Source organism: Molossus molossus, unplaced genomic scaffold (genome assembly GCF_014108415.1).
Source record: "Molossus molossus isolate mMolMol1 unplaced genomic scaffold, mMolMol1.p scaffold_m16_p_7, whole genome shotgun sequence".
NCBI classification, from domain to species: domain Eukaryota; kingdom Metazoa; phylum Chordata; class Mammalia; order Chiroptera; family Molossidae; genus Molossus; species Molossus molossus.
The window spans coordinates 94297003-94319742 of NW_023425401.1; the positions used below are offsets into that span (position 1 = coordinate 94297003).

General features: G+C 36.7%; 1 protein-coding gene and 1 non-coding gene across 6 annotated transcripts in view; one reads left to right on the forward strand and one right to left on the reverse strand.

Moving 5' to 3' along the window:
- Positions 1-22740, forward strand: part of MKLN1 (muskelin 1) — a 208495-nt gene that overhangs the window by 54307 nt on the left and 131448 nt on the right. The window lies entirely within an intron of this gene.
- Positions 2478-2609, reverse strand: LOC118620578. The gene has a single exon (XR_004957482.1). It is a non-coding gene; the product is annotated as a small nucleolar RNA SNORA72 (small nucleolar RNA).

Genomic DNA, 22740 nt, shown 5'->3' on the forward strand with positions numbered 1-22740 from the left:
TAGGCGTAGGGTTTTTTGTTTGTTTGTTTTTTTAATCCTCACCTAGAATATTTTCCATTGATTTTTAGATAAAGTGGGAGGGAGCGAGGAAGGGAGGGAGAAAGAGAGAGAAACATCAATGTGAGTGAGACACATTGATTAGTTGCCTCCCGCATGACCCCTTCTGGTCTGGGGATCAGACCTGCAACCCAGGTATGTGCCCTTGACTGGGAATCAAACCCCCAACCCTTTGATCCATAGGCCTATACTCTGCTGAACCAAACTGGCCAGCACTATTTGGGGACCTTTTTAAAATCCTGATGCCCCCAGGTCATAAAATAATCTATTCTTAGGGCCTAGGCCCCAAATACTAGAATTTAATGAAATGGTCACAAAAATAATAGTTGTGTTAGAGTTGTGGACATATACATCTATTTTTCTATAGTTACATACATACACATAGAAAAAGAGCTGAAATCTACAACAAAAAGAAGATAAGGAAAGTATTAATGAAAAGTTTAGACATGGTAGCTAGTCTTGATCCAGAAGGTATACTTTCGCATTTTCCTGACACATGGCTTAATGAACAGGCGATGCTTTTTGACCAAGATGTAGGATTTGGTTAAGTGGAACACAGGCTGGATTTCATCTTTTACTTCTCAGTGGGTCTTGTGCAAAGTGCAGCCTGTGCAACTATATATAGCAGCCTTGCACTTTTATACCTAATAGTAGGCGTAGAAAGATACCAGAAAACATAGAGAAGGTAGAAATTAAAAAATAGGAAATTTTCTCTGAGGTGAAGATTGAAGTCATTAGTTTGAAAAGGCCTGCTAAATGTCAAGAGACTGAAAAACATACCCACAAGAAGTATACATTCTGATGTAGGAACCTGGTGCTAAAAGAGCTGCTCACATGAACACTTTAAGGAAGCCACATATGTTGCAGGAGTAGCATGCTGGAGAAACATCTATTAGTGCAGGAGTCTTCTGGGCAAGCATACCTGAACAAGGGAGCAAAACCACCCCTTATTTCCTGACGTGACTCTCCTACCCCCTCTTCTGGCAAAGGAAAACTACTTAAAGGGCCCAAATTCATTTTTTTTTTTTTTTTAATCCTCACCTAAGGATATTTTTCCATATTTTGTACAGATAGAGTGGGAGGGAAAGAGAGGAAGGGAGAGAGAGAGAGAAACATCGACGTGAAGGGACACATCGAGTGGCTGCCACCCGCACGACCAACCAGGGCCGGGGACAAACTGCAACCGAAGTATGTGCCCTTAGCGGAAACCGAACCCGGGTCTCTCCGGACCGCAGGCTGACGCTCTAACCGCTGAGCCAAACCGGCCAGGGCCCAAATTCATTTTGAAAGAGTAGGCAAAAAGGGTGAATTTAGAGGTGAGAGTGAATAAATTCATACTTGACACACCTATATTTTAGCTTTTGATGTGATCTTTTAACTGTTTTCTTAGTGTTTCATTTATATTTAAGCTGGATAAGTCTACTTAGTGTCTGAAATTGTCTTTTGGATCACCTGATGATGCTCAATATTGTTTTAGTTGAATTAATATTACCAGTAGGCTTTTGAATTTTCATTTTCCATTCATTCTTAGAAAACAATAGAACTGCAATAAAATATTTTAAAAATTGTCAAAATGGACACTGAAGTATAAAAATGGCAGTGATTTGGAAACGTGGGGCATGTTGGCATGTAGGATTTTGGCTGACACAGTAGCTTAAACTATTGGTTTATTAACTGATGAACATTCTGAATTTGATAAAGGAAAGGCTGAAAGCTATAAACATGTAAGATACATGTACATGTGAGTTGTCTGAAAGTTGAATAAGGAGAATTGATTATCATCTGTAATAAACTTGTTTTCAAAGTTATATCATCAAACTGCTTACATTCCATATAATTAAAAAGTCAGAAAAGCATTTCAAATTTATTTTTTGTGCTACAGTGATCTATAATGTGACTTGGCATATGACATATCTTATTAATCTTTGAAAAAAAACATTAAAACTAAACAGTCCTAAGCCTTATCCAACTATTAATTATGTTATAGTTGTGAATTGTGAATTTTATATGAACAGACATATGTAGATCTGAATTTTTAAAAGACAAGCATACAGCCTGGTCCGGTGGCTCGGTAGACTGAGCATCTTCCCATGGACTGAGCACATGCCTGGGTTTCAGGCTCAATTTCCATTTGGGGGTGTGCAGGAGGCAGCTGATGGATGATTCTCTCTCACATCTATGTTTCTATCTCTCTTTCCCTTCCTCTCTCTCTAAAAAAAATAAATAAATAAAAGAGGAGCATACAGTTAAAGCCATATAAATCAGTGACACACTTTGAAAAGTTCATATTGATACAGAGATGTCAGGAGAAATTTTACTTCAAAACTAACACAAAAACAAGGTAAACAAGTTTTTTTGTGCACGGTGATATCCAGTATGGTAATATTTGGTCTAAAATACTTTTGAATTTTTTTTTCTTGGCTTATCACCAGCATTTATAAAACTAGACCTAGGGAAAGAACTAGGTCTGAGGACACATGCATGATCTTAATATAGCAAATGTTTAGCTTGCCCTGATTATTACAAAATCAGAACAGCGAGAATGTTTTCAATGAATTTTTAAAATAGTTAAAAATATTTTTTAAATGCTTGTAGATCCTTTGTAGTAGTATCTCTGAGGAACAGAATTTGAAAAATGCTGTGCTATAGGATTTAAGGCCTTGGTCAAAGATATCTGTTAAGAGGGTAAGGGGAGAATTCTCATAAAATGAACAGATTGGATTAATTAATATTGGTTTGACTTTTCACCATTAATACAATTATTGCATTAAACTGGGGGGGGGGGGGCAGAGTTAGATGTGGTACAAAGGAAAACATGAAAAAATCAAAACAATGTAGCATAGGGAGAACTGAACAGCAATAGAAGATTTGAATTCTAATCCCAGTTCTGCCACCAATTAATTAGTAGTTTTGGATCAGTCATTTAGTTTCTCTAGCCTTTTATTTATTTTGAACAAAATGAGAGGATTAGATGCTTAAAGCCCTTTTGGCACAGGATAATAGCAAGGTGTTGATATTACAGAATCGTTTTTTAAATAAATCCCTCTCCCCCCACCTCCCATTACACATATAGTTACTCAAATTAAGCAAAATTACTTGCCCAACAAAGATATTTTGAGAAGTTGATTTAGTAAGAAGGTGATCATGATTATTTTCCTATAGTTAATTACATATAAATGTAGCCTTTGAAGGTGTTTGGATAGAGTTTGGTATCTTAAATCTCTCTAATTTCTTTGTAGATATATTGTTACTTTGTCTGAGATTTGAAGAACGTGCATATTAAGCAGCAGTAAACCTTTTCCAGATCATGTCCTACTTTAATGGTCTTTGCTTTAGGTAGAAAAGGACAATTTTTACTTTTGAAATATATTCTGAAGGGCCAGTTAATTTTCTGAAAAAATTATGATTCAGGCCTTCTGAGATATTCAGCAAATGAGGAATATTTTTATACAACTGTCTCAGCAGATTTTCCTGTTTTTTTTGAGACCCCAAACTACATTTGCTAGCTTTCTGATTTAGTGAGAGTTTCCTATCTAACCATTCTATATGGGAATGTTTGTTTATTTTGTTACCATTTTCTTTTCCCCAGTGGTTGCTGCATTTTATTTGTGTGGAGTGTGCACACATAAGTATGTGATCCCAAAGTGCTTTGAATCCTTAGAGATAATTGCTACAGGCTCAAACATTTTGAAGTATTTGGTAATAATAAGGTCACTTGAGTTTTGCTCTGGGTGATGATAAGCATATGCCTGCTATTGACATCCTGCAATTTTCAAAATGACTCTTTAGAGTGTAGTATAGGTATTAATTTTGAAATGCAGAAACTTGGGCCAGTAAGAGTGTGTAATAGCTTAATCAAAGTCGTTTATTAAGGAAGCATTAGAACAGAGTTGAAAGTCCACATCTTAATAAATCCAGCCATATTCTCTACATGACTAGAGTATATTATCAATGTGAAAAAAAATTGTAGATTTTATTAATATAAGTGTTTTGTCATCATAGATGATATTGTTATGTGTCCAGGTTAAACTTAAGCATTATGAAATTTATCTGCATTTAATTTTCTCCACCTTTTGGCTGTGAAAATGGAAGAGATCATTTAAGATTAGTTCTTTCATGTATACCTTGAATCCTATTCTGATTTTGTTCATTCTGTTATCTCTTCTTTCCTACATTTCTACCAGTCAGTTCCTACTCCTGCCCCCATTCAATGCCCATTAGACCAACTTTCATTAGTATTTAAAAACTTTTGCCTTAATCACGTCTCATTTATCTGCTTCCCTACACAGCTAAACTCTCAAGAGCTGTATGTGTTTACTGCCACTATTACTTCACTAATTCATTCTTTCAAAAAACCTTTTAATGAACATTTTCCAAGCATACCCAGCAATAGAGGCAAATGAGTACTAATGTTCCTACCTTACACAACTATCAGCATTTTGCATTACTTTTTATTAAACATCTATTTGGCCCTGGCTGGTTTTCTCAGTGGTTAGCGCATTGGCCCATGGACCAATGAGTAATGGGTTCAGTTCCATTCAAGGGCACATACCTTGGTTGTGGTTTGTCCCTGGCCCTGATCAGGGTTGTGCAAGAGGCAACCGGTCGATGTATCTCTCTCCCTCTCTCCCTCCCTCCCACTTTGTCTGAAGATAAATGGAAAAATATCCTCGGGTGAGGATAAAAAAAAAAAATCTATTTCTCTTTTTCTTTCTTCTGGTATATTTTCAGGTTAATGTAAAATGCATATAAAATTATTTCATTCTTAAATGTTTTCATATACATCAAGAAGAGGCATCGTGTTAATTACCGATTACTCAGTAACAAATGATCACAAACTTAGTAGCTTCAAACAATACACATTTATTATTTTACAGTTTCTGAGGGTCAAGATTTCAGGCATAGCTTAGGTGGATCCTCTGCTTTAGGTCTGTTACAGAGCTATAGTCAAGGTGTTGGCCAGGGATTTTTTTTTTTTTTTTTCTTTATTGATTTTTAGAAAGAGAGGAAGGGAGAGGGGGAGAGAGAGAGAAACACTGATGAAAGAGAACATTGATTGGCTGCCTCCTGCATGCCCCCCCCCCCCCCCCCCGCACCGGGGATTTGACCCAGAACTTAAGCATGTGTTCTGACCAGGAATGGAACTGACAATCTCGGGTTATCTGGAGACTTGAGTGGGGAAGAATCTGCTTCTAAGCTCATGTGATTGTGTTTGGCAGGATTGTTTCTTGAAAGTTGTTGACCAGATGCTAGATGCTGCCCTTAGTTCATGTCTGTGTGGGCCTCTCCAACGTGGTGTTTTATTGTGTTCTTTGTTTCTTTGTTTGTTTTTGTTAATCCTCACCCAATGATATTTTCCTATTGATTTTCTTGATAGAGTGGGAGGGAGGAAAGGTGGGGGAGAGAAAGAGAGAGAGACAGACATTGATGTGAGAGAGAGACATTAATTGATTGCCTCCTGCACAACCCCAACCCGGGCTGTGGATCCAACCTGCAACCCAGGTATGTGCCCTTGACCGGGAATCAAACCCAAGACCCTCCAGTCCACAGGCCCATGCTCTAACCGCTGAGCCAAACCAGCCAGGGCCACTATGGTATTTTGCTTCATCAAAGCCAACAAGGGTGATAGTTTTGTGTAGCCTAGTCCCATAAATGACACCCTGTTACTTTTCTATTTTTTTGTTAATTCTTGCCCGAGGATATTTTTTCCCATTAATTTTTAGATAGAGTGAAAGGGGGGAAGCGGGTGGGGGGGGGGCGCACATTGATTGGTTGCCTCCCATACAACCCAATTGGGGCTGTGGATCTAACCTGCAAACCAGGTATGTGTTCTTGATTGGGAATCGAGCTCAAGACCCTGCAGTCTGCAGGCCCACGCTCTAACTACTGTGTCTAACCAGCCAGGGCAATATCCCATAACTTTTAACATATTCTGTTGGTTAGAAGCAAATTACAGGGCATGAATACCAGGAGGTAGGGATTATTTGGGGCCATCTTTGAATTTCCCTGCCAGAGACATTTTCTCATAACCACAATGACATCATTTTACCTAATAGGTTTATTAGCGATTCCTTAATATCTAATACCCAGTCCATATTTAAGAGTATTTGTTGAAAAATGTTTTTTTATAGTTTGAATTAGGATCTAAAAGTTCATTTATTTATGTCCCTTTAAAATAAAAAAAAATTTTTATTCGTTTATTTATTTATTTTAGATAGGAAAGGAGAGAGAGAAATATCCATGTGAGAGAGAAATATCAATCAGCTGCTTCCTGCATGCCCCCTCCTGGGGATTGAACCCAAAACCTGAGCATGTTCCCTGACTGGGAATTGAATGGGGACCTCTCAATCTATAGGGAAGTGCTCAATCCACTGAGCCACAACAGTCTTACTATCCTCCTGCTATTTTTCTTTCATCCAGTGGTTTCTTGAAGAAACCAAGTCATTTGTCCTTAAGAGGTTCCCACATTCTGGGTATGTCCAGTTGCTTCTTTGTAGTGTCATTTGACTAATTCCTTTTTCATACTTTATATGGACTGAGAATAAGGTGGAACACTTGTTTAGATTTTGGATCAATTCTTAAAATATTTTTTCTCTGTTTATTTTTTTAATTGTTGAAGGTATTACAGATGTCCTCCTTTTTTCCCCACTGACCCCCTCTCCTTCCTGTTTCAACCCCCATCCTGCCTTCCCCCACCTAATGTCCATTGATTGGTTGTGCATATATGCATGTAAGTTCTTTGGTTTATCTCTTCCCTTCCTTCCCACCCCATATCCCTCTGAGGTTTGTCAGTCTGTTCCCTACTTCCATGATTCTGCATCTCTTTAGGTCTAACAGCTTTTTTTGTTCATTATGTTCCACAAATAAGATCACGTGGTACTTGTCTTTCTCTGATTGGCTTATTTCACTTAGCATAATATTCTCCAGATTCCTCCATGTCATCTCAAAAGGTAAGAGATCTCTCTTTCTTACAGCTGCATAGTATTCCGTTGTGTACATGTACCACAATTTTTTTATCCACTCATCTACTGATGGGCACTTGGGCTCTTTCCAGATCTTAGCTATTGTAAATAGCACTGCTATGAACATAGGGGTGCATATATTCTTCCTGATTGGTGTTTCAGGCTTCTTAGGATATATTCCAAGAAGTGGGATCACTCAGTCAAATGGCAGTTCCATTTTTAATATTTTAAGGAAACACCATATTATTTTCCATAGTGGATGCACCAGTCAGCATTCCCCCCAGCAATGTGCTAGGGTACCCTTTTCTCCGCATCCTCACCAGCATTTGTTGTTTGAAGGATCAATTTTTTAAAAAGATTACTCCCTAGGTGGTGCCATATACTTTTATTATGTCACTTTAGGAGATATTAAGTCTGGAGTGACAACTTGATTCCTTTTTTTTTTTTGGTATGTGTCCCTAGCGGGAACCGAACACAGGACTCTCTGGTCTGCAGGCCGGTGCTCCAACCGCTGAGCCAAACCCACCAGGGCGACAACTTGATTCCTTTATTGTAACGTTTCCTATTTAACTTTCATTAATGGTTTTAATATGTAAAGATAACAATTGTTAGAATATGCTGCTTCATTAAAGGTGTCAAAATTGGATTTTTTGAATTCTGTTATTCCTTTCCCATTTATTAGCTGGAATTTTCCTGTATAGAATTCTCCTTCATCTGTTGCAGCTTTTTTGTTACTCTGAAACACAGTTTTACTGGAAAAGCAAAATAAATGCTTAATTCTTTCCTTTTAATGACGAATTTTTAGAGTAGGGAGTTGATAAATACCTCCAGGTGTCTATTTTTTTCCTATTTTCTTTTCTTTTCAGGTCTGTCACAGACCGATCAATGTTTTTCTTTTTTAAAAAGAAAAGCATTTATGAATGTTAGGCTATTTATATATTCATTGTGTTTTTTAAAATTTCCGTAATCATTCTTTCTGATGCCAGATTGTTACATCTTTGGAAAGTGGGAACCCCTTCAGGCTTGCTCTTTTGTTTGTTTGACATGACCTCATTAGTCTTTGTTTATTTTCTAGTTTTTTTGGCACAGGAAGATGTCCTTTATTTATCATGTCCTGATGAGGGAATGATGTTCACAATTGGAAACTAGGGATGCTTATTGCTACAGGATTGCCATTCCTTTTATACCTTTTTAGGGAACATAGCTAGGAAAGAAATATTTTTTGACGAGTAAAATATATCTTGAATTCATACTGCCATTTCCAATTCAAATTTGATTTATGGGATTGTAACTTCTGTGATTTTACAATTCTGTAATTTTTTTTTTTTATCCTCAGCTGAGGACATTTTTCTATTTTTTGTTCGGATAGAGTGGGAGGGAGAGAGAGAAACATTGATGTGAAAGGGACACATCAAGTGGCTGCCTCCTGCACAACCCAACCAGTGCTGGGGACAAACTGCAACCGAAGTAGGTGCCCTTAGCGGGGACTGAACCCGGGTATCTCTGGACTGCAGGCTGACGCTCTAACCATTGAGCAAAACCGGCCAGGGCTATAATACTTTTCTTATGACATCCTTACTATGTTGAGTCTTTCAATCCATGGATGCAGTATGTCTTTCCCCTTATTTAGTTGTCTTTGATTTTTTTCATCAGCAGTTTGTAATTTTCAGGATAAAGATTCTCTTGTACGTGATTTGCTATATTTATTTCATTTGCTTTGAATCAACTGTAAATGGTTTGGTGTTTTTAAATTTTGAGTTCCACTTGTTCATTGTTCATACATAGAAATATAGTTGATCATCGTGTATTGTTCTTGTATTCTACGACATTGCTAAACTCACTAGTTTTGGGAGTTTTGTTTTGCAGATAAATTCCTTGAGATTTTTCCATGTAAATAAATCATGCCATCTGCAAATAGGGATGGTTTCATTTCTTACTTTATGAAAGTTGTATTTTTATTTAGGCGGATGTGTCAGGTTTTACTTTTTTTTCTGAATTTTGAATTATATTTAGGGTGTATGTCCTCACCGTCAAGTTGTAATGATTTACCTATGTTTTCTACCAGTACTTGTATGTTTTTATAATTTATATTTATTTTTCTGATCCTTTTGGAATTTAACATGGTGTACAGTGTGAAGGTATACATCTTTTCTTATTTTATTTTATTTTTTATCCTCACCTGAGGACATTTGTTTGCATTTATCTTCAGACAGAGCAGGAGTGACAGAGGGGCGAAGAGAGAGAGAGAGAAACATGGATGTGAGAGAGACACATCGAATGGTCGCCACCCACATGACTCCAACTGGGGCCGGGGGCAAACTGCAACTGAGGTATGTGCCCTTAGAGGGAACTGAACCCGGGACTCTCTAGTCCACAGGCTGATGCTCTTAACTGCTCAGCCAAACCGGCCAGGATGAAGGTATAAATCTAAATCTTGTTGTTTCTAAATGGCTATGCACTTGTTTTAATATCATTTATTATAAATTCTATACTTTCCCTCACTGATTTGTAATACTATCTTCATTTATTACACTTTATAAATTTCTATTTTGATATTTTTTATTTGGTTCATAAATGTCTGTTCATGCAGAAATTCCTCACTGTTTTAATTATATGCTTATCATATGGTAGGGTCTAATTCTTCCTCATTGTTCTTTTGCTCTTTTTCAGGTTTTTTGGACTGGTTTACTTTTTAATATAAACTATTATCTGTGTGAATTTTATCAATTTTATTTATTGCTTGGTTTCAGGAAAAAACTTCTTATTTTTAGGTGAAATTAAGGTATAAATTAATGTGGAGAGAATTGACCTCTTTATAATGATAATTCTTTCTGTGTAGGGACATCATATATCTTTTTTTTTCTCCATGTTTACTTATATGCCTTTTGGGATTGTTTTAACATTTTCCTCAGATATTTTAAAAAATATTTTAAAAGATTTTTAAAACATTTGGAAAGTTTATATCTAATTTATTTCGTTGCTTTTGTAAATGGGGTCTTTTCTTTAATTATTATCTTCTCTTTTTGTATCAACATTATAAAAGTTTATTATCTTTTTGATATTATAAAACAAATTATTTTATAGTATATCAAAAATTAGCCCTGGCTGGTTTGGTTCAACGATTAGAGCGTTGGCCCGCGGACCAATGAGTTACGGGTTCCATTCTGGTCAAGGGCATGTACCTTGGTTGCGGTTTGTCCCGGCCCTGGTTGGGTGTGCAGGAGGCAACCAGTCGATGTAGCTCTATCACATTGATGTTTCTCTGTCTGTCTCTTTCTCCCTGCCTCCCACTCTATCTGAAGATAAATAGAAAAATGTCCTCGGGTGAGAAATAAAAAAAAAATCTTCTTGTGTGATTGTGAAAAATGCTTTTGATATGTAGAGTATACTTACTTTCTGTGGACACATACATTTCAGTGTGTAAATTTGTTTAAAACTCAAGAATGCTCTATGTTAAAAAGTCACCTAGTTTTTATCCCTTAAGATATTGATTTAGTTTTATCAAGTCTTTTTTTCATATCCATATATTTTTGTGTACTTAATACGTTTTTAAAAATTGAGGTATAGCCCTGGCTAGTTTGGCTCAGTGGTTAGAGTGTTGGCCTGTGGAACACGGGTTCGATTCCTGGTCAAGGGCACATACCTGGGTTTCAGGTTCGATCTCCAGCCCCAGTCAGATTCATGTGGGAGGCAAACAATCTCTCTCTGCCCCTCCTTTTCACTCTATTTAAAAATCAATGGAAAAATATCCTTGGGTGAGGATTAAAAATTAAAAATATATATATATATACACACACACACATATAAATAAAATAAGATTGAGGTATAATTGACATGTAACAATTTCAGGTGTTCAACATTATGACTTGATGTTTGAATATATTGAGAAATAAATCACCACAGTAAGTCCAGCTAACATCTGTCCTTATACATAGTTTCAAAGTTTTTCTTGTGATGTTTAGTCTTTAAAAAAGTTTGATGAATAATAAAAACCAAACATCAGGGCTGCATCATCATTTCTTTGAGCATTTTATTTGTTTGTTTGTTTGTTTGTTAATCCTTACCCGAGGATATTTTTGCATTGATTTTTAGATAGAATGGAAGGGAGGGAGAGAGAGAGGGAGGCAGGGAGGGAGGAACATCAATGTGAGAGAGACATATCAACTGTTTGCCTCCCATGTGACCCCGACCAGGGCTGGGAATGGAACCTGCAACCCAGGTGCGTGCCCTTGACCAGGAATCGAACCCAAGACCCTTTAGTCCATAGGCTGTAGTTGCACTTGGGCTATTGTGTTTTATATGTGTCAGACATAGAAACTGTCAGTCATCCACCCAGGTGAGTTCTGAAGATATAAATATCTTTAGATAAATGAATCCTGCTGGATCTGAAAGAAACACTTTTTTTAAGTCATCAAACCCAATTAGTAGACATAATGTTTTCTCTAAAACTAATTAGGGAAATTTCTGAAAACTTAAAAAATTTGTTTATTCTTTTAAGTGATTTATATACAATTTATTTCATTGTTCCACACTTAAAAAAAATTATTGGCAGTATTGCAGATGTCTCTCATTTTCTTCCTTTTTGCCCCCCTCCACCCAACTCCTGTCTTACCTCATGGGTTATGCATATATGCATATACGTTCTTTTGTTAATCTCTTTCTGTGCCCCCCACACTCCTACTGAGATCTGTTATTCTGTTCCATGCATCCATACCTCTGGACCTGTTTTGTTCATCAGTTTATTTTGTTCATTAGATTCCACATATAAGTGAGATCATGTGATATTTGTCTTTCTCCAACTGGCTTATTTCGCTTAGCATAATAGTCTTCGGGTTCATTCATGCTGTCTCAAAGGGTAAGAGCCCCTTTTTCACAGCCGCATAATATTCCATTGTATAAATGTACTATGGCTTTATTATCCATTTATCTACTGTTGGGCACATGGGCTGTTCCCAGATCTTAGCTATTTTAAATAGCACTACTATGAACATAGGGGTGCATATATTCTTCCTGATTGGTGTTTCAGGCTTTTTAGGATATATTCCCAGAAGTGTAATCACTGGGTCAAATGCCAGTTCATTTTTAAATTTTTGAGGAAACTTCATGCTGTCCCCCTGACCTTCTCTGTTTCTTGGTTTTCTGCAGTTTGAATATAATAATGCCTTTGTGTAGACTTTGGTGTTTATCCTACTTGGTTTTCTTTGAGCTTCCTACATCCGTGGTTTGGTGTCTGTCATTAATTTTGGAACATTTTCAGCCCTTATTATTTTATTTATTTATTTTTGTTGTTGTTGTTAATCTTCATCCGAGGATATTTTTTTCATTGACTTTTAGAGAGAATGGAGAGGGCGGGGGGAGAGAGAGAAAGAAAAAGAGAGAAACACTGATGTGAGAGAGACACATTGATTGGTTGCCTCCCAAGCATGTGCCCCAACTGGGACCGGGGATTGTACTTCACCAGAGATTGAACCCATGACCCTTCAATATATTTGCCAACACTCTTAACTGCTGAGTAATACTGGCCAGGGCCTTTATTACTTGAAATATTTCTTTTGCTCCTTTTTTCTTTTTTCTCCTTGTGTTATTGAAATTATGCATATTTATAGCTTTTGTAATTTCCCTCCAGTTCTTTGATATACTTTTCCTTAAATTTTTTTTTCTTTATTATTTTGGGAACTTCTGCTGACATATCTTCAAGTTCACCGATACTTTCCACTGTATATTACCTGTCAGTCTTGCATGTTGTCTACTTTGTCCATTAGTGCCCTTAATCATAAGTATTAGTCATGGTTGTTTTATGTTCCCTATCTGATAATTCCAAAACCCGTGTCATAATTGAGTAAGGTTCAGATGCTTGCTTTGTCTTTCCAGACTGTTTTTTCTTGCCTTTCAGTATGCTTTTGAAGTTGTTGTTGTTGTTGTTATTATTATTATTGAAAGCCAGCTAGATATATTGGGTAATAGGAACTGAAATAATTAGGTTTTTTAGTTTGAGATTTTATGTTCATCGGGTTAGAAGTTGGTCTGTTTAATGTTTGATGTTTCCCTAGGTGCTAGAGGCTTTATTTTCCTCCAGCATCCTTGTTCTTTTCTTTCCCCAGTTTTTTCTTTTTTTTTTTTGAGGGGGGTAGTGGCTCCCTGAAAACTTCTGCTTACGTAGAGTTCATGACTTATAGCTCTGTCAGTTGTAATTTACTGTTTTTATACATTAATCCTGTTATGGTGGTTAGGTGTGAGGGAGTGGGGAAGCATTCTCTAATTTTAATTTACATCTCAGTTTTTACTGTGTTTGAGTCTGGACTCTTACTTTTGGAACTGTTTCTTAGCCTTTCTTTTTTTCCCCCTTATGTGTAAAAGGAAGGCTAGAGGAAGCTGGACTTGGCTAATTGCCCTTCTCCAGGTAGTATAAGGCTCTGGTAATTTAGTTGCCTTTAGAAGGCTGGCCTTTGTTATGAATACTCTGGGGGTATTTAAAAATGATTGCTTTCCCTTACTCTGTTTCAGGCAAGGATTTTACTCTCATCTTCATTTACTGGAAGTAAAACCTGCAAAAGTGGAGAGGGGGTCCTTAAGAAAATGCCCTAGAAGTGTATGTCTCATGCTAGTCCATGTTCAGTCTCCAGAAATTTTTCAAAATGACCTTTTAATTATTCCTACCAGTTATTGGCTCCAGTAGCTTCAGCTTCAAGTAAGCTGATCTCAGTTGTGATTCTGACTTTGCCTGTCTCTCCAGATTACAGGCTGGTGGTTTCCCCAGTGACCTCAGCTGTTTGAGTGATTTAAGAAAAGTTGATTTTCTTCCTAGCCGGTTTGGCTCAGCGGTTGGAGCATCGGCCTGTGGACCAGAGAGTACCTGGGTTCAGTTCCCAGTAGGGGCACATACCAAAGAAAAGAAAAGGTTGATTTTCAGTTTGTTCAGCTTTTATTTTGTTATATAAATGGGAGTGATAGATGACTTACAGCCTTTTAGATTTTGGCGCTGAATATGGAAGTCCCTTTGTAAAGTTCCTTTTAAAAGCTTCTCTTTTAAAAATTGTATTGGTTAATACCTTAATTTTAAGTTAATAGTACTGGTGATGATGGGCATCTTTGTCCTTGATTTTGGCAGAAATGCTTCTCACGTTTAACTGTTAAATAAGGTACTAGTTTTGGGTGATGGAGATAACACACACACACACACACACACACACGTTAAAGATGTATCCGTCAACTTTTTTGCTTTTTTTAAATTTAGTGCTTTTGTCTTCATTGAGTGTTAAACTTTGTCAAATGCTTTTTGCGGGGCATGTATTGAGATGTTTGAATAAGTTTTCTCTTTATCTGTATTACTGTGATAAATTATATTAACAAGGAGACTAATAATACACCACCCTTACATTTTTAGAAGAATCTTTATTAGGTCTTGATTTTTTCTTTTTAATGCTGTAGGTTTTTGTTCTAGTACTTATTATTTAGATTTTCATATGTGATTTTTTATATTAGTATAAATGAGGATTTGTAATTATCTCTGTGTTTCTATTAGCAGTCTTTATCAAGTTTGATATCTGTTTATGCTGTCTTCATTGAAATGTGCCTTTATCTTTTATTAATGTTTTTGAAAAGTTTAAGTAATATTGGAAATAAAACACTTATTTTTAAGTGTTTTAATAGATTTTCTTACTGGGATTACCTGTACCTGGTGTTTTTGATGGTTGAGTTCTGATAACCGTCTCTTTTTCTTCTGGAAATTTCTCTACTTAGACTTTCTGTCTGTTGGGGTCAGTTGGTACAATTTTTCCCCCAAAGAGTTACAGATTTCATCTGAGTTTTAACAGTTATCTCCATTGGCTTGTGCAAAGTAGCTGTGTGTTTCTTAAAATAGTCTCTACTTTGATGTTACTTTTTGATATTTGTATTTTGCTGCCTATTCCCTTTTCATTTAAACTTTTTCATATGTTTAATTTTTAGTTTATGTTGATGTAGTTACTAAATTTTACTGTTTTTTTACTGTACTGTAGGGAGCTATACTATCTGATAACCACTAAATCCACGTAGCATTTCAAGGTGGACTTAACATTAAATAAAAATTTAGTTCCTCAGTGATATTTAACTACATTTTAAGTTCTGTATAGCCACATGGGTCTAGTGACTAGTATTGGACTGTGCAAATACAGCATATTTTCATCATTGCAGAAAGCTCCATTGGAAAGTGTCGCATTGTTATTGCTTTTATTTTGTAGAAATTTATAATTTGCTTTGTAGTTCTCCTTTGACCTAATTATTTTTATAGAATTTTAAAACTTTTTACATGGAAAGTTATTTATTTATTTTTTGGTGTTTCATTTTGAAGTTTGAATTTTGTTAATAATACCTAGCATTATTGTATATTGTAAACTATAGCGATTTATTTAAAGTACTCTTTTGTTCTTGCTTATGGCTCTGAATTTCATTGTGTCTTATATAAACATTTTAATCCTGTATTATTTTCCCATCACCATTTATCCCCCCATATACCCTCTTTCACCTCCACCTGCTCCCCCTTTAGTCCTGCATTATTATCTGCATTTTCCTGATCTCTTTTTGCTAATCTTTTAAAAATATATAACTACTGAAATCACCTTATTTTATTTATGTCTCTTGTATTTATCATAGAATTGGGTTTTTGCCTTATTAACTAATAAGCCAATTTTGTTTATTGATATCGATCTCAATTCTAACCTAGTGTTTTGTGGCATATTTTTTTTACATATACACATGAACATAAAATCTTTCACTGTGTCTTTTTCTTATTAAAGTAAGTTTCCTTTGGCATTTAGGATGGAGTCTGTGTGTTTGTGTGTGTGTGGTTTATTTTGTTGTTTTGTTTTTGCTTCCCTTCAGTTCAGTCTTTTAATATAACATTCTTAAGTCTCCCCAAGGAAGTAAGCTAGGAACCTCTTCATTACTTCTGTCCTTCCTCTCTCCCAGCATCTAAATTAAATGATGATCCTTTTCTTCTAGGACTTAATATTTGTGAGGCAGTTAATATGTCTATTCCAGTGATTTTCAACCTTTTACATCTCATGGCACACATAAACTAATTACTAAATTCTGCGGGACAATAAAACATACATTTTTTGCTGAGCTGCCACAAAAAATAGGTATAATATTGATTCATTTGTACCGGACGGGTGTTGTATTTTTAAAAATTTGACAGTCTAAGGGAAAGGTCAGTGCCCCTGACTAAATAGTCAAGTATTGTATGTTTTAGTAAAAATTCTTGAGGTACACCTATTGAAAATCTCTGGTCTACTCTAATGTCCACTTATTTTGTCCGTACTCCCATTTTTTAGTCTATTATTTATACATTGTTGCTGAACATATTTACATACTGTTATGTCGTTTTTATCTTTATGATTAAATATTTGTAGTTAAATATCTTTAGTTCATATGACCAGATTTTATCCTGAATATCTTCAAGTCATTTCTTGGATATATATAGTTCTTTAGTACAGTAGGCCCTCGTTTATCGTGGCTAATCAGTTCCAGATTCTACTGCGATAAATGAATTTCCATGAAGTAGGATTCTTTATTCAGTATACAGTTATTCCTCGGGATAGAGTGAAGCCACGAAAGTCGAAGCGTGAAGTGGCGAGGGACTACTGTAGTTTCTCAGGAAGGGCTCAAAGAACTTTTACATATTATTAACTGTCCATGCTTTTTAAATTTGAAGAAGCACAGTTTGACTATACTGTATATAAAGTCTAGACTCACATTATTTTTTGTGCTTGATTATCTAAAAATTTTTTGTTTCATTGTGTTTGGGTATAAAATATGACTGTTATGAAGTTTCTTGACTTCATGATTTTTTTTTTTCTTTTAAGTGACTTGGTCTTTTTACTTGGATGCTTAAATGACTTTAAAAAGTCTTTAGTCCTGGCCATTGTGGTTGAGTGTGGTCCCATGCACCAGGAGGTCACTGGTTCGATTCTGGATCAGGGCATATGCCTGGGTTGCAGGCTTGATCCCTGGTGGAGGGCATAGAGGAGGCAGCAGCCTGATACTTCTCTCTGTCTCTCTCTCTCTCTTTCTCCCTCTCTCTCTCTTTCCCTCTCTCTTCCTCTTTCTCTCTAGAATCAATAAAAACACTTTTAAAAAGTCTTTCAAGTCTAATAGTTTATATTAGGAATATTCTAGGTTAAAGTTCCTTAATCACTGTGTATTCCTTTATTGTGTAGATTCAGGTTTTACTTTAGGAAGATTTGCTTGCAGCATAATTTGAAATACCTGTCTGGTTCCAATTATGTATTTATTGGATCACCTAATTACTGTTGCTTTATTTGGTTGCTGGTGCATTATTTTCACTCATCTTCTAATCTGTTTTTTCTTTTTTGGGCTTTTGTGGGGGAAGTCTCTTTCTTTTTGTATTCTTTCTAATTTAGCCTTTGTTTCTGAAAACTATTCTCCCTCATTTTTTGAATCTTAATAGCTCTTCCCATTGTCATAATATTTCTGAACTGTTGTAATTTTGATTTATTGCTGCTTAAAAACTTCAACTATTTTCTTAATTTTAGGTCATTTTGAAATAATAATCATCCTTTTTGGTGGCCATATTTTTCTCACTTTTTAAAAATCTGTTAAAATGTTTGTTTCACATTTAGTATTTTCCTTCAGCTTTCATTTTAGTATTCCAGTAGTTCTTGAAGGAAGAACTTAAGTAGGCAGAAGGGATGGGTGAGCCAATGTAGTTTTAGAGCTTTGTGCTCAAGGTCTCTCTCTTCTTTGTGAAGTATTTTAAAAATTTAGACTCTCTTGAGCCTTTTAAAGGCTTTTTGCCTTTATATCTATGTTTTCCAGGTATTTTACTTTGTGAAGAGGCACCTTTAATATATATTGCTATTGTGGTACTTTTTGAGGTCTATTGTTGCTTGGACCTCTGCCCACCAAGAATCATTAAGAATATGAATCTTGCCCTCACCGGTTTGGCTCAGTGGTTAGAGAATTGGCCCGCGGTCTGGAGAGACCCAGGTTCGGTTCCTGCTAAGGGCACGAACCTCGGTTGCGGTTTGTCCCCGGCCCTGGTTGGTCATGCAGGTGGCAACCACTCGATGTGTCCCTTTCACATCGAGGTTTCTCTCTCTCTCTTCCTCTCTCTCCCTCCCATTCTATCTGAACCAAAAAAACAAAAAACAAAAACACGAGAAAGTGTCCTCGGGTGAGGATTAAAAAAAAAAAAAAAGAATATGAATCTTATCACTCTGGGCTGTGGGGAGTTGTTATTCTGTATGCTTTGCTTAATTTGTTTTCTGTTCCCTGAAAGTTCTTTTCAGGCTGGGTCTCTGTCTTTCTAAAATTAAGAATATATTTGTAGGATAGTTTTGAAATCTTCTTGGAGTCTAGAATCAGCCTTGTTGTTTTTTTGTTTTTGATTTTGTATGTTCTCAGATCCTCTTAGAGATTCCCTGCCGCCTTTGCCTTTACTTGGGGCCTGTGAGGACATTATCTGACTTCACCCAGTTCTCAGATTTCCTTGGTCAGATTATTTTCTGTTGCTAGGATTTTAAACTTATTGGTTCCTTTGTGAAGAATTAACTTTTCCTTCATTTTTACATGAGTGGATCCTTGTAATTAGTGTAATTAGCATTTTTGTTGTTGTTAATCTTCACCCAATGATATTTTTTCCGTTGATTATTTTAGAGAGAGTGGAAGGGAGGGGGAAGAGAGAGAGAGAGAGAGAGAGAGAGAGAGAGAGAGAGACATCAGTGTGAGAGAGACACATTGATTAGTTGCATCTTGCAACTGCCCCAACTGGGGCTGGGGATTGAACCTGCAACTCAGGTACATGCCCTTGACCAGGAATTGAATCCACAGCCCTTAGGTTTGTGGGCCAATGCTCTAACCACTGAGAAAACCAGCCAGGGCACAGCAGTTTTTTTACTGCCCCAAATAAAAGAAGTCTCTTGTCCAGTGTTAGCCCCATTTCTTTTATGGTACTCATCAGTCTAATTATGTTACAACTCTGTTTTCTGCAGCTTCTCATTTGAATGTTAGCATCACAAATAAGGATTCTGTCTATTTTATATACTACTGTATTCCCAGAGCCTAGCAGTGTCTGGCATATGGAACATGGTAAATATTTGTTGAATAAATGCTTTTTCAGTTTATGATAGGTAGAGCCCCTTCCCCATTATGCTCCTATGTGAAAATTGGAATGTATTTGGAAATGAGTCTTAAACCTCTATAGTATGTACAAATATAAGTGATATTTAGAAAAGTTATAATTATTATAGTATATTCTTTAACTCTCTACATCCAGAAATATTCAAAGTTGATTTGAATATTTTGTATTTTGAATTATGGGTTTTTATTGTGTGCTGTTTTGTGTGTCTCATTTTATGCTATATACATTTATTATTTATTAAAAATAGATTATAATCCCATTGGCCGCAGGTACCCATTCTTGTACTGTTTTGGTGTTACTCCAGTGAAGTGATCACACATAATGAGCTCTGTTATAATCATTGGATTGTATATTATCACTGACTGATGCGTAGAAGGAGGATTATACGTGATAATATGAGTGATGGATGTAAAGGTTTTCATAGAATTGTAGAATGTCAGTGTGGCCTCATGAATGGTGTTTCATAGAATTGTGCAGTGAAACTTCCCTGCCTTTATAAGAGCGGGAAGAAACTTGAGACCAAGGAATTCATCCTTTTCCTTTGCACTGCAGATAAAGGAATTAAAATCCTGTGAGAGCCCTGGCCAGTTTGGCTCAGCGGTTAGAGCGTCAGCCTACGGTCCGGAGAGACCCAGGTTCGGTTCCCGCTAAGGGCACGTACCTCGGTTACAGTTTGTCCCTGGCCCTGGTTGGTCGTGCGGGTGGCAGCCACTCGATGTGTCCCTTCACGTCGATGTTTCTCTCTCTCTCTCTCCCTTCCTCTCTCTCCCTCCCATTCTACCTGAACTAAAAATGGAAAAATATCCTCGGGTGAGGATAAAAAAAAAAAAAAAATCCTGTGAGATTATGTGATGTACTTAAGGTTGTCCAACCAATTTGTGGCCAAGCTTCATGGTCTTATGATTCCAGTTGAAGTTGATTTCTTCGAGATCCATTTTATCATATAATTTAACAAAAGGGTACGGGTTTTAGTAGGGTGTTTGTAACTACAGAAAGGAAAATATTTTAGATTTGAATCCTACACTCTTTTATTTTTTTTTTATCCTCACCTGAGGACATTTTTGCATTTATCTTTAGATAGAGCAGGAGGGAGAGAAGAAAGAAGAGAGAGAGAAACATCAATGTTAGAGACACATCGAGTGGTCGCCAACCACATGACCCCAACCAGGGCCGGGGACAAACTTCAACCGAGGTATGTGCCCTTAGCGGGAACCGAACCGGGGACTCTCTGGTCCGCAGGCCGACACTCTAACTGCTGAGCCAAACCGGCCAGGGCGAATCCTACACTCTTTTAAAAACTCTTAGGGTTTGAGCATGTTTAAGCAAAAACAGATTTTTAATTTGCTGACTTGAATTGAACCCAAAATGTCCAATAAATTATCTTCTCATAATGAATTTTAATAGTTTGTTTCTGACACTTAATTGGTAGTATATAGATAGATAGATAGATAGATAGATAGATAGATAGATAGATAGGTATAGATATAGTATTTTAAAAAATATGCCAAAGAGAGACATAGAATTTGGAAAAAGTAACACTGTATTTTATATTTCTTTTGTTTATGTGTTTTACTATAAATTTTAGTAATCTTACTGGAAGAATTTAATTACAGCCTTGCCTTTGTAGTCTAAAAGACACTAATGTGGTTTATTTTTATTACCTTCAGTTTTCAGCCTGCAATGGTAGGAATAAAAGTGTATATTTTAAAATTAAATTAACCCTGATGGAGATAGGAAGCCAATTTGGTCCTCAACCCATCTCCCTTATCAATTATTCTTGACCAGTTCTTAGTTATTATTTGCATTTTGCATTTTAAATATACTGTTTTAAAATGGCAGGTATTTAATTTAACCTAAGTAGATTAATCTTTATTATTTAATCCTTTAATTTATATACTGAATTGTGTCTTCTATAACTTCTTTCCTTTGCTTATCCTTTGTCTATTTTTTCAGACAATAATAAAAATGTTAAAATTAGTCATGAAGGACTTAAAACGGTGTTTTGGTCTTGTTTTTTTTGTTGCTAGAAACAGAGCTTCTTACTCTGTATATCTTTTCCCTGTTTCATTGGTTCATGTATACAATTTTTTTGTCATATAATATTTTTTTTCATACTGGCCTTACCATAGTCACTAGCCAGCCTGGATTAGCTGACATTGAGATAGTTGTAAGTGAACATCACAGGTACTTATGTACCTGTGATTGCTCCACAGCAGAGGCTGGGGGTTGGCTATTTCTCCTTTTAGATACAGAGAGACAGTTGTCCCTCGCCATTTCGTGCTTCAACTTTCATGGCTTCACTCTATTGCGTTTTTTTCAAATATATTCATTAAAAAGTTGATTGAGACAGTGAAAATGATACAGTGCGCACTCAGTTGTCTGAGTCAATTATACACCCCTGTATTACAATTACAATTAAAACTACTGTACATATGGACTGTAGGCCTATGTATTCGAGCACCCCCGCAAATCCTTCAACTCCAGGTGCAACCTCTCCACCACTCCTTATGTGTGTGGGCAATAACTTTTTTCCAAAAAATTGGGTGTGGTGAAACCAAACCAATCAGAGTGTGCTGTTCACTGATTGGCTATCCTATCCTCTTACTATCCTGGTCACTGATTGGCTCAGCCTCGTGCAAGTTTGTTTCTCTCATACACACGTCTACATCACTATGCATCGGAAACATCTTTGCTCTTATAAGTGTTTGCGATTTCTGAGAACTTTTATCTAAGCCCCACGATGGCTCCTAAATGTGCTGCTTCTTCTAAGCCTTCTGATGATGAAACTAAGCACCAGAGGAAGATATTTATCATCTAGGAGAAGGTGAAACTCTTGGATATGATCAAAGATGGCAAGAAAATTGTGGAGGTTGCCCGGCATTACGACTTGAATGAGTACCATTCGCTACATCTGTAAAAATGAAAAGAACATCCGTACAACGGCTGCTGTCTCTTTCAACAAGGAAGCAAAGCACGTTGTGACAAGTCATAATAAGTTCATAGTGAAAACGGAGTCTGCCCTAGCTGTTTGGATCAGCAACAGCTGCAAGAAAAACATTCCATTCGATTCACTGGTCATCCGAGAGAAGACGAGGCTGCTCTACCAGCGCTTTATAGTGGATGAACCTCAACCAGGACCCTCTACTGCAACGTGCATGGATTTCAAGGCGAGCAAGGGTTGGTTTGAGAAGTTCCAGAAGAAATATCGTCTGAAGAGTGTCATTCTCCACAGAGAAGCTGCCTCTGCTGACCAGCCTGCAGCAGAAGACTGTGTGAACAGTATGTTCCAGAAGATCCTTGAGGAGGGTGAGTATCATCCAGAACAGGTGTTCAATATGGGTGAAACAGGACTGTTCTGGAAAAGAATGCCTTCCCAGACATTCATTTTCAAGGATGAGGCCAAGGTCCGTGGCTTCAAGGCGTATAAGGATCACGTGACTATCGTTATGTGTGGAAATGCTGAGGGATTTTTGCTCAAGCCCCCCCTTATTTACAAGGCCAAGAACCCTAGAGCCCTGAAGAGTAAAAACAAGAACCTGCTGCCAGTGCATTGGATGCACAATGACAAGGGCTGGATCATGA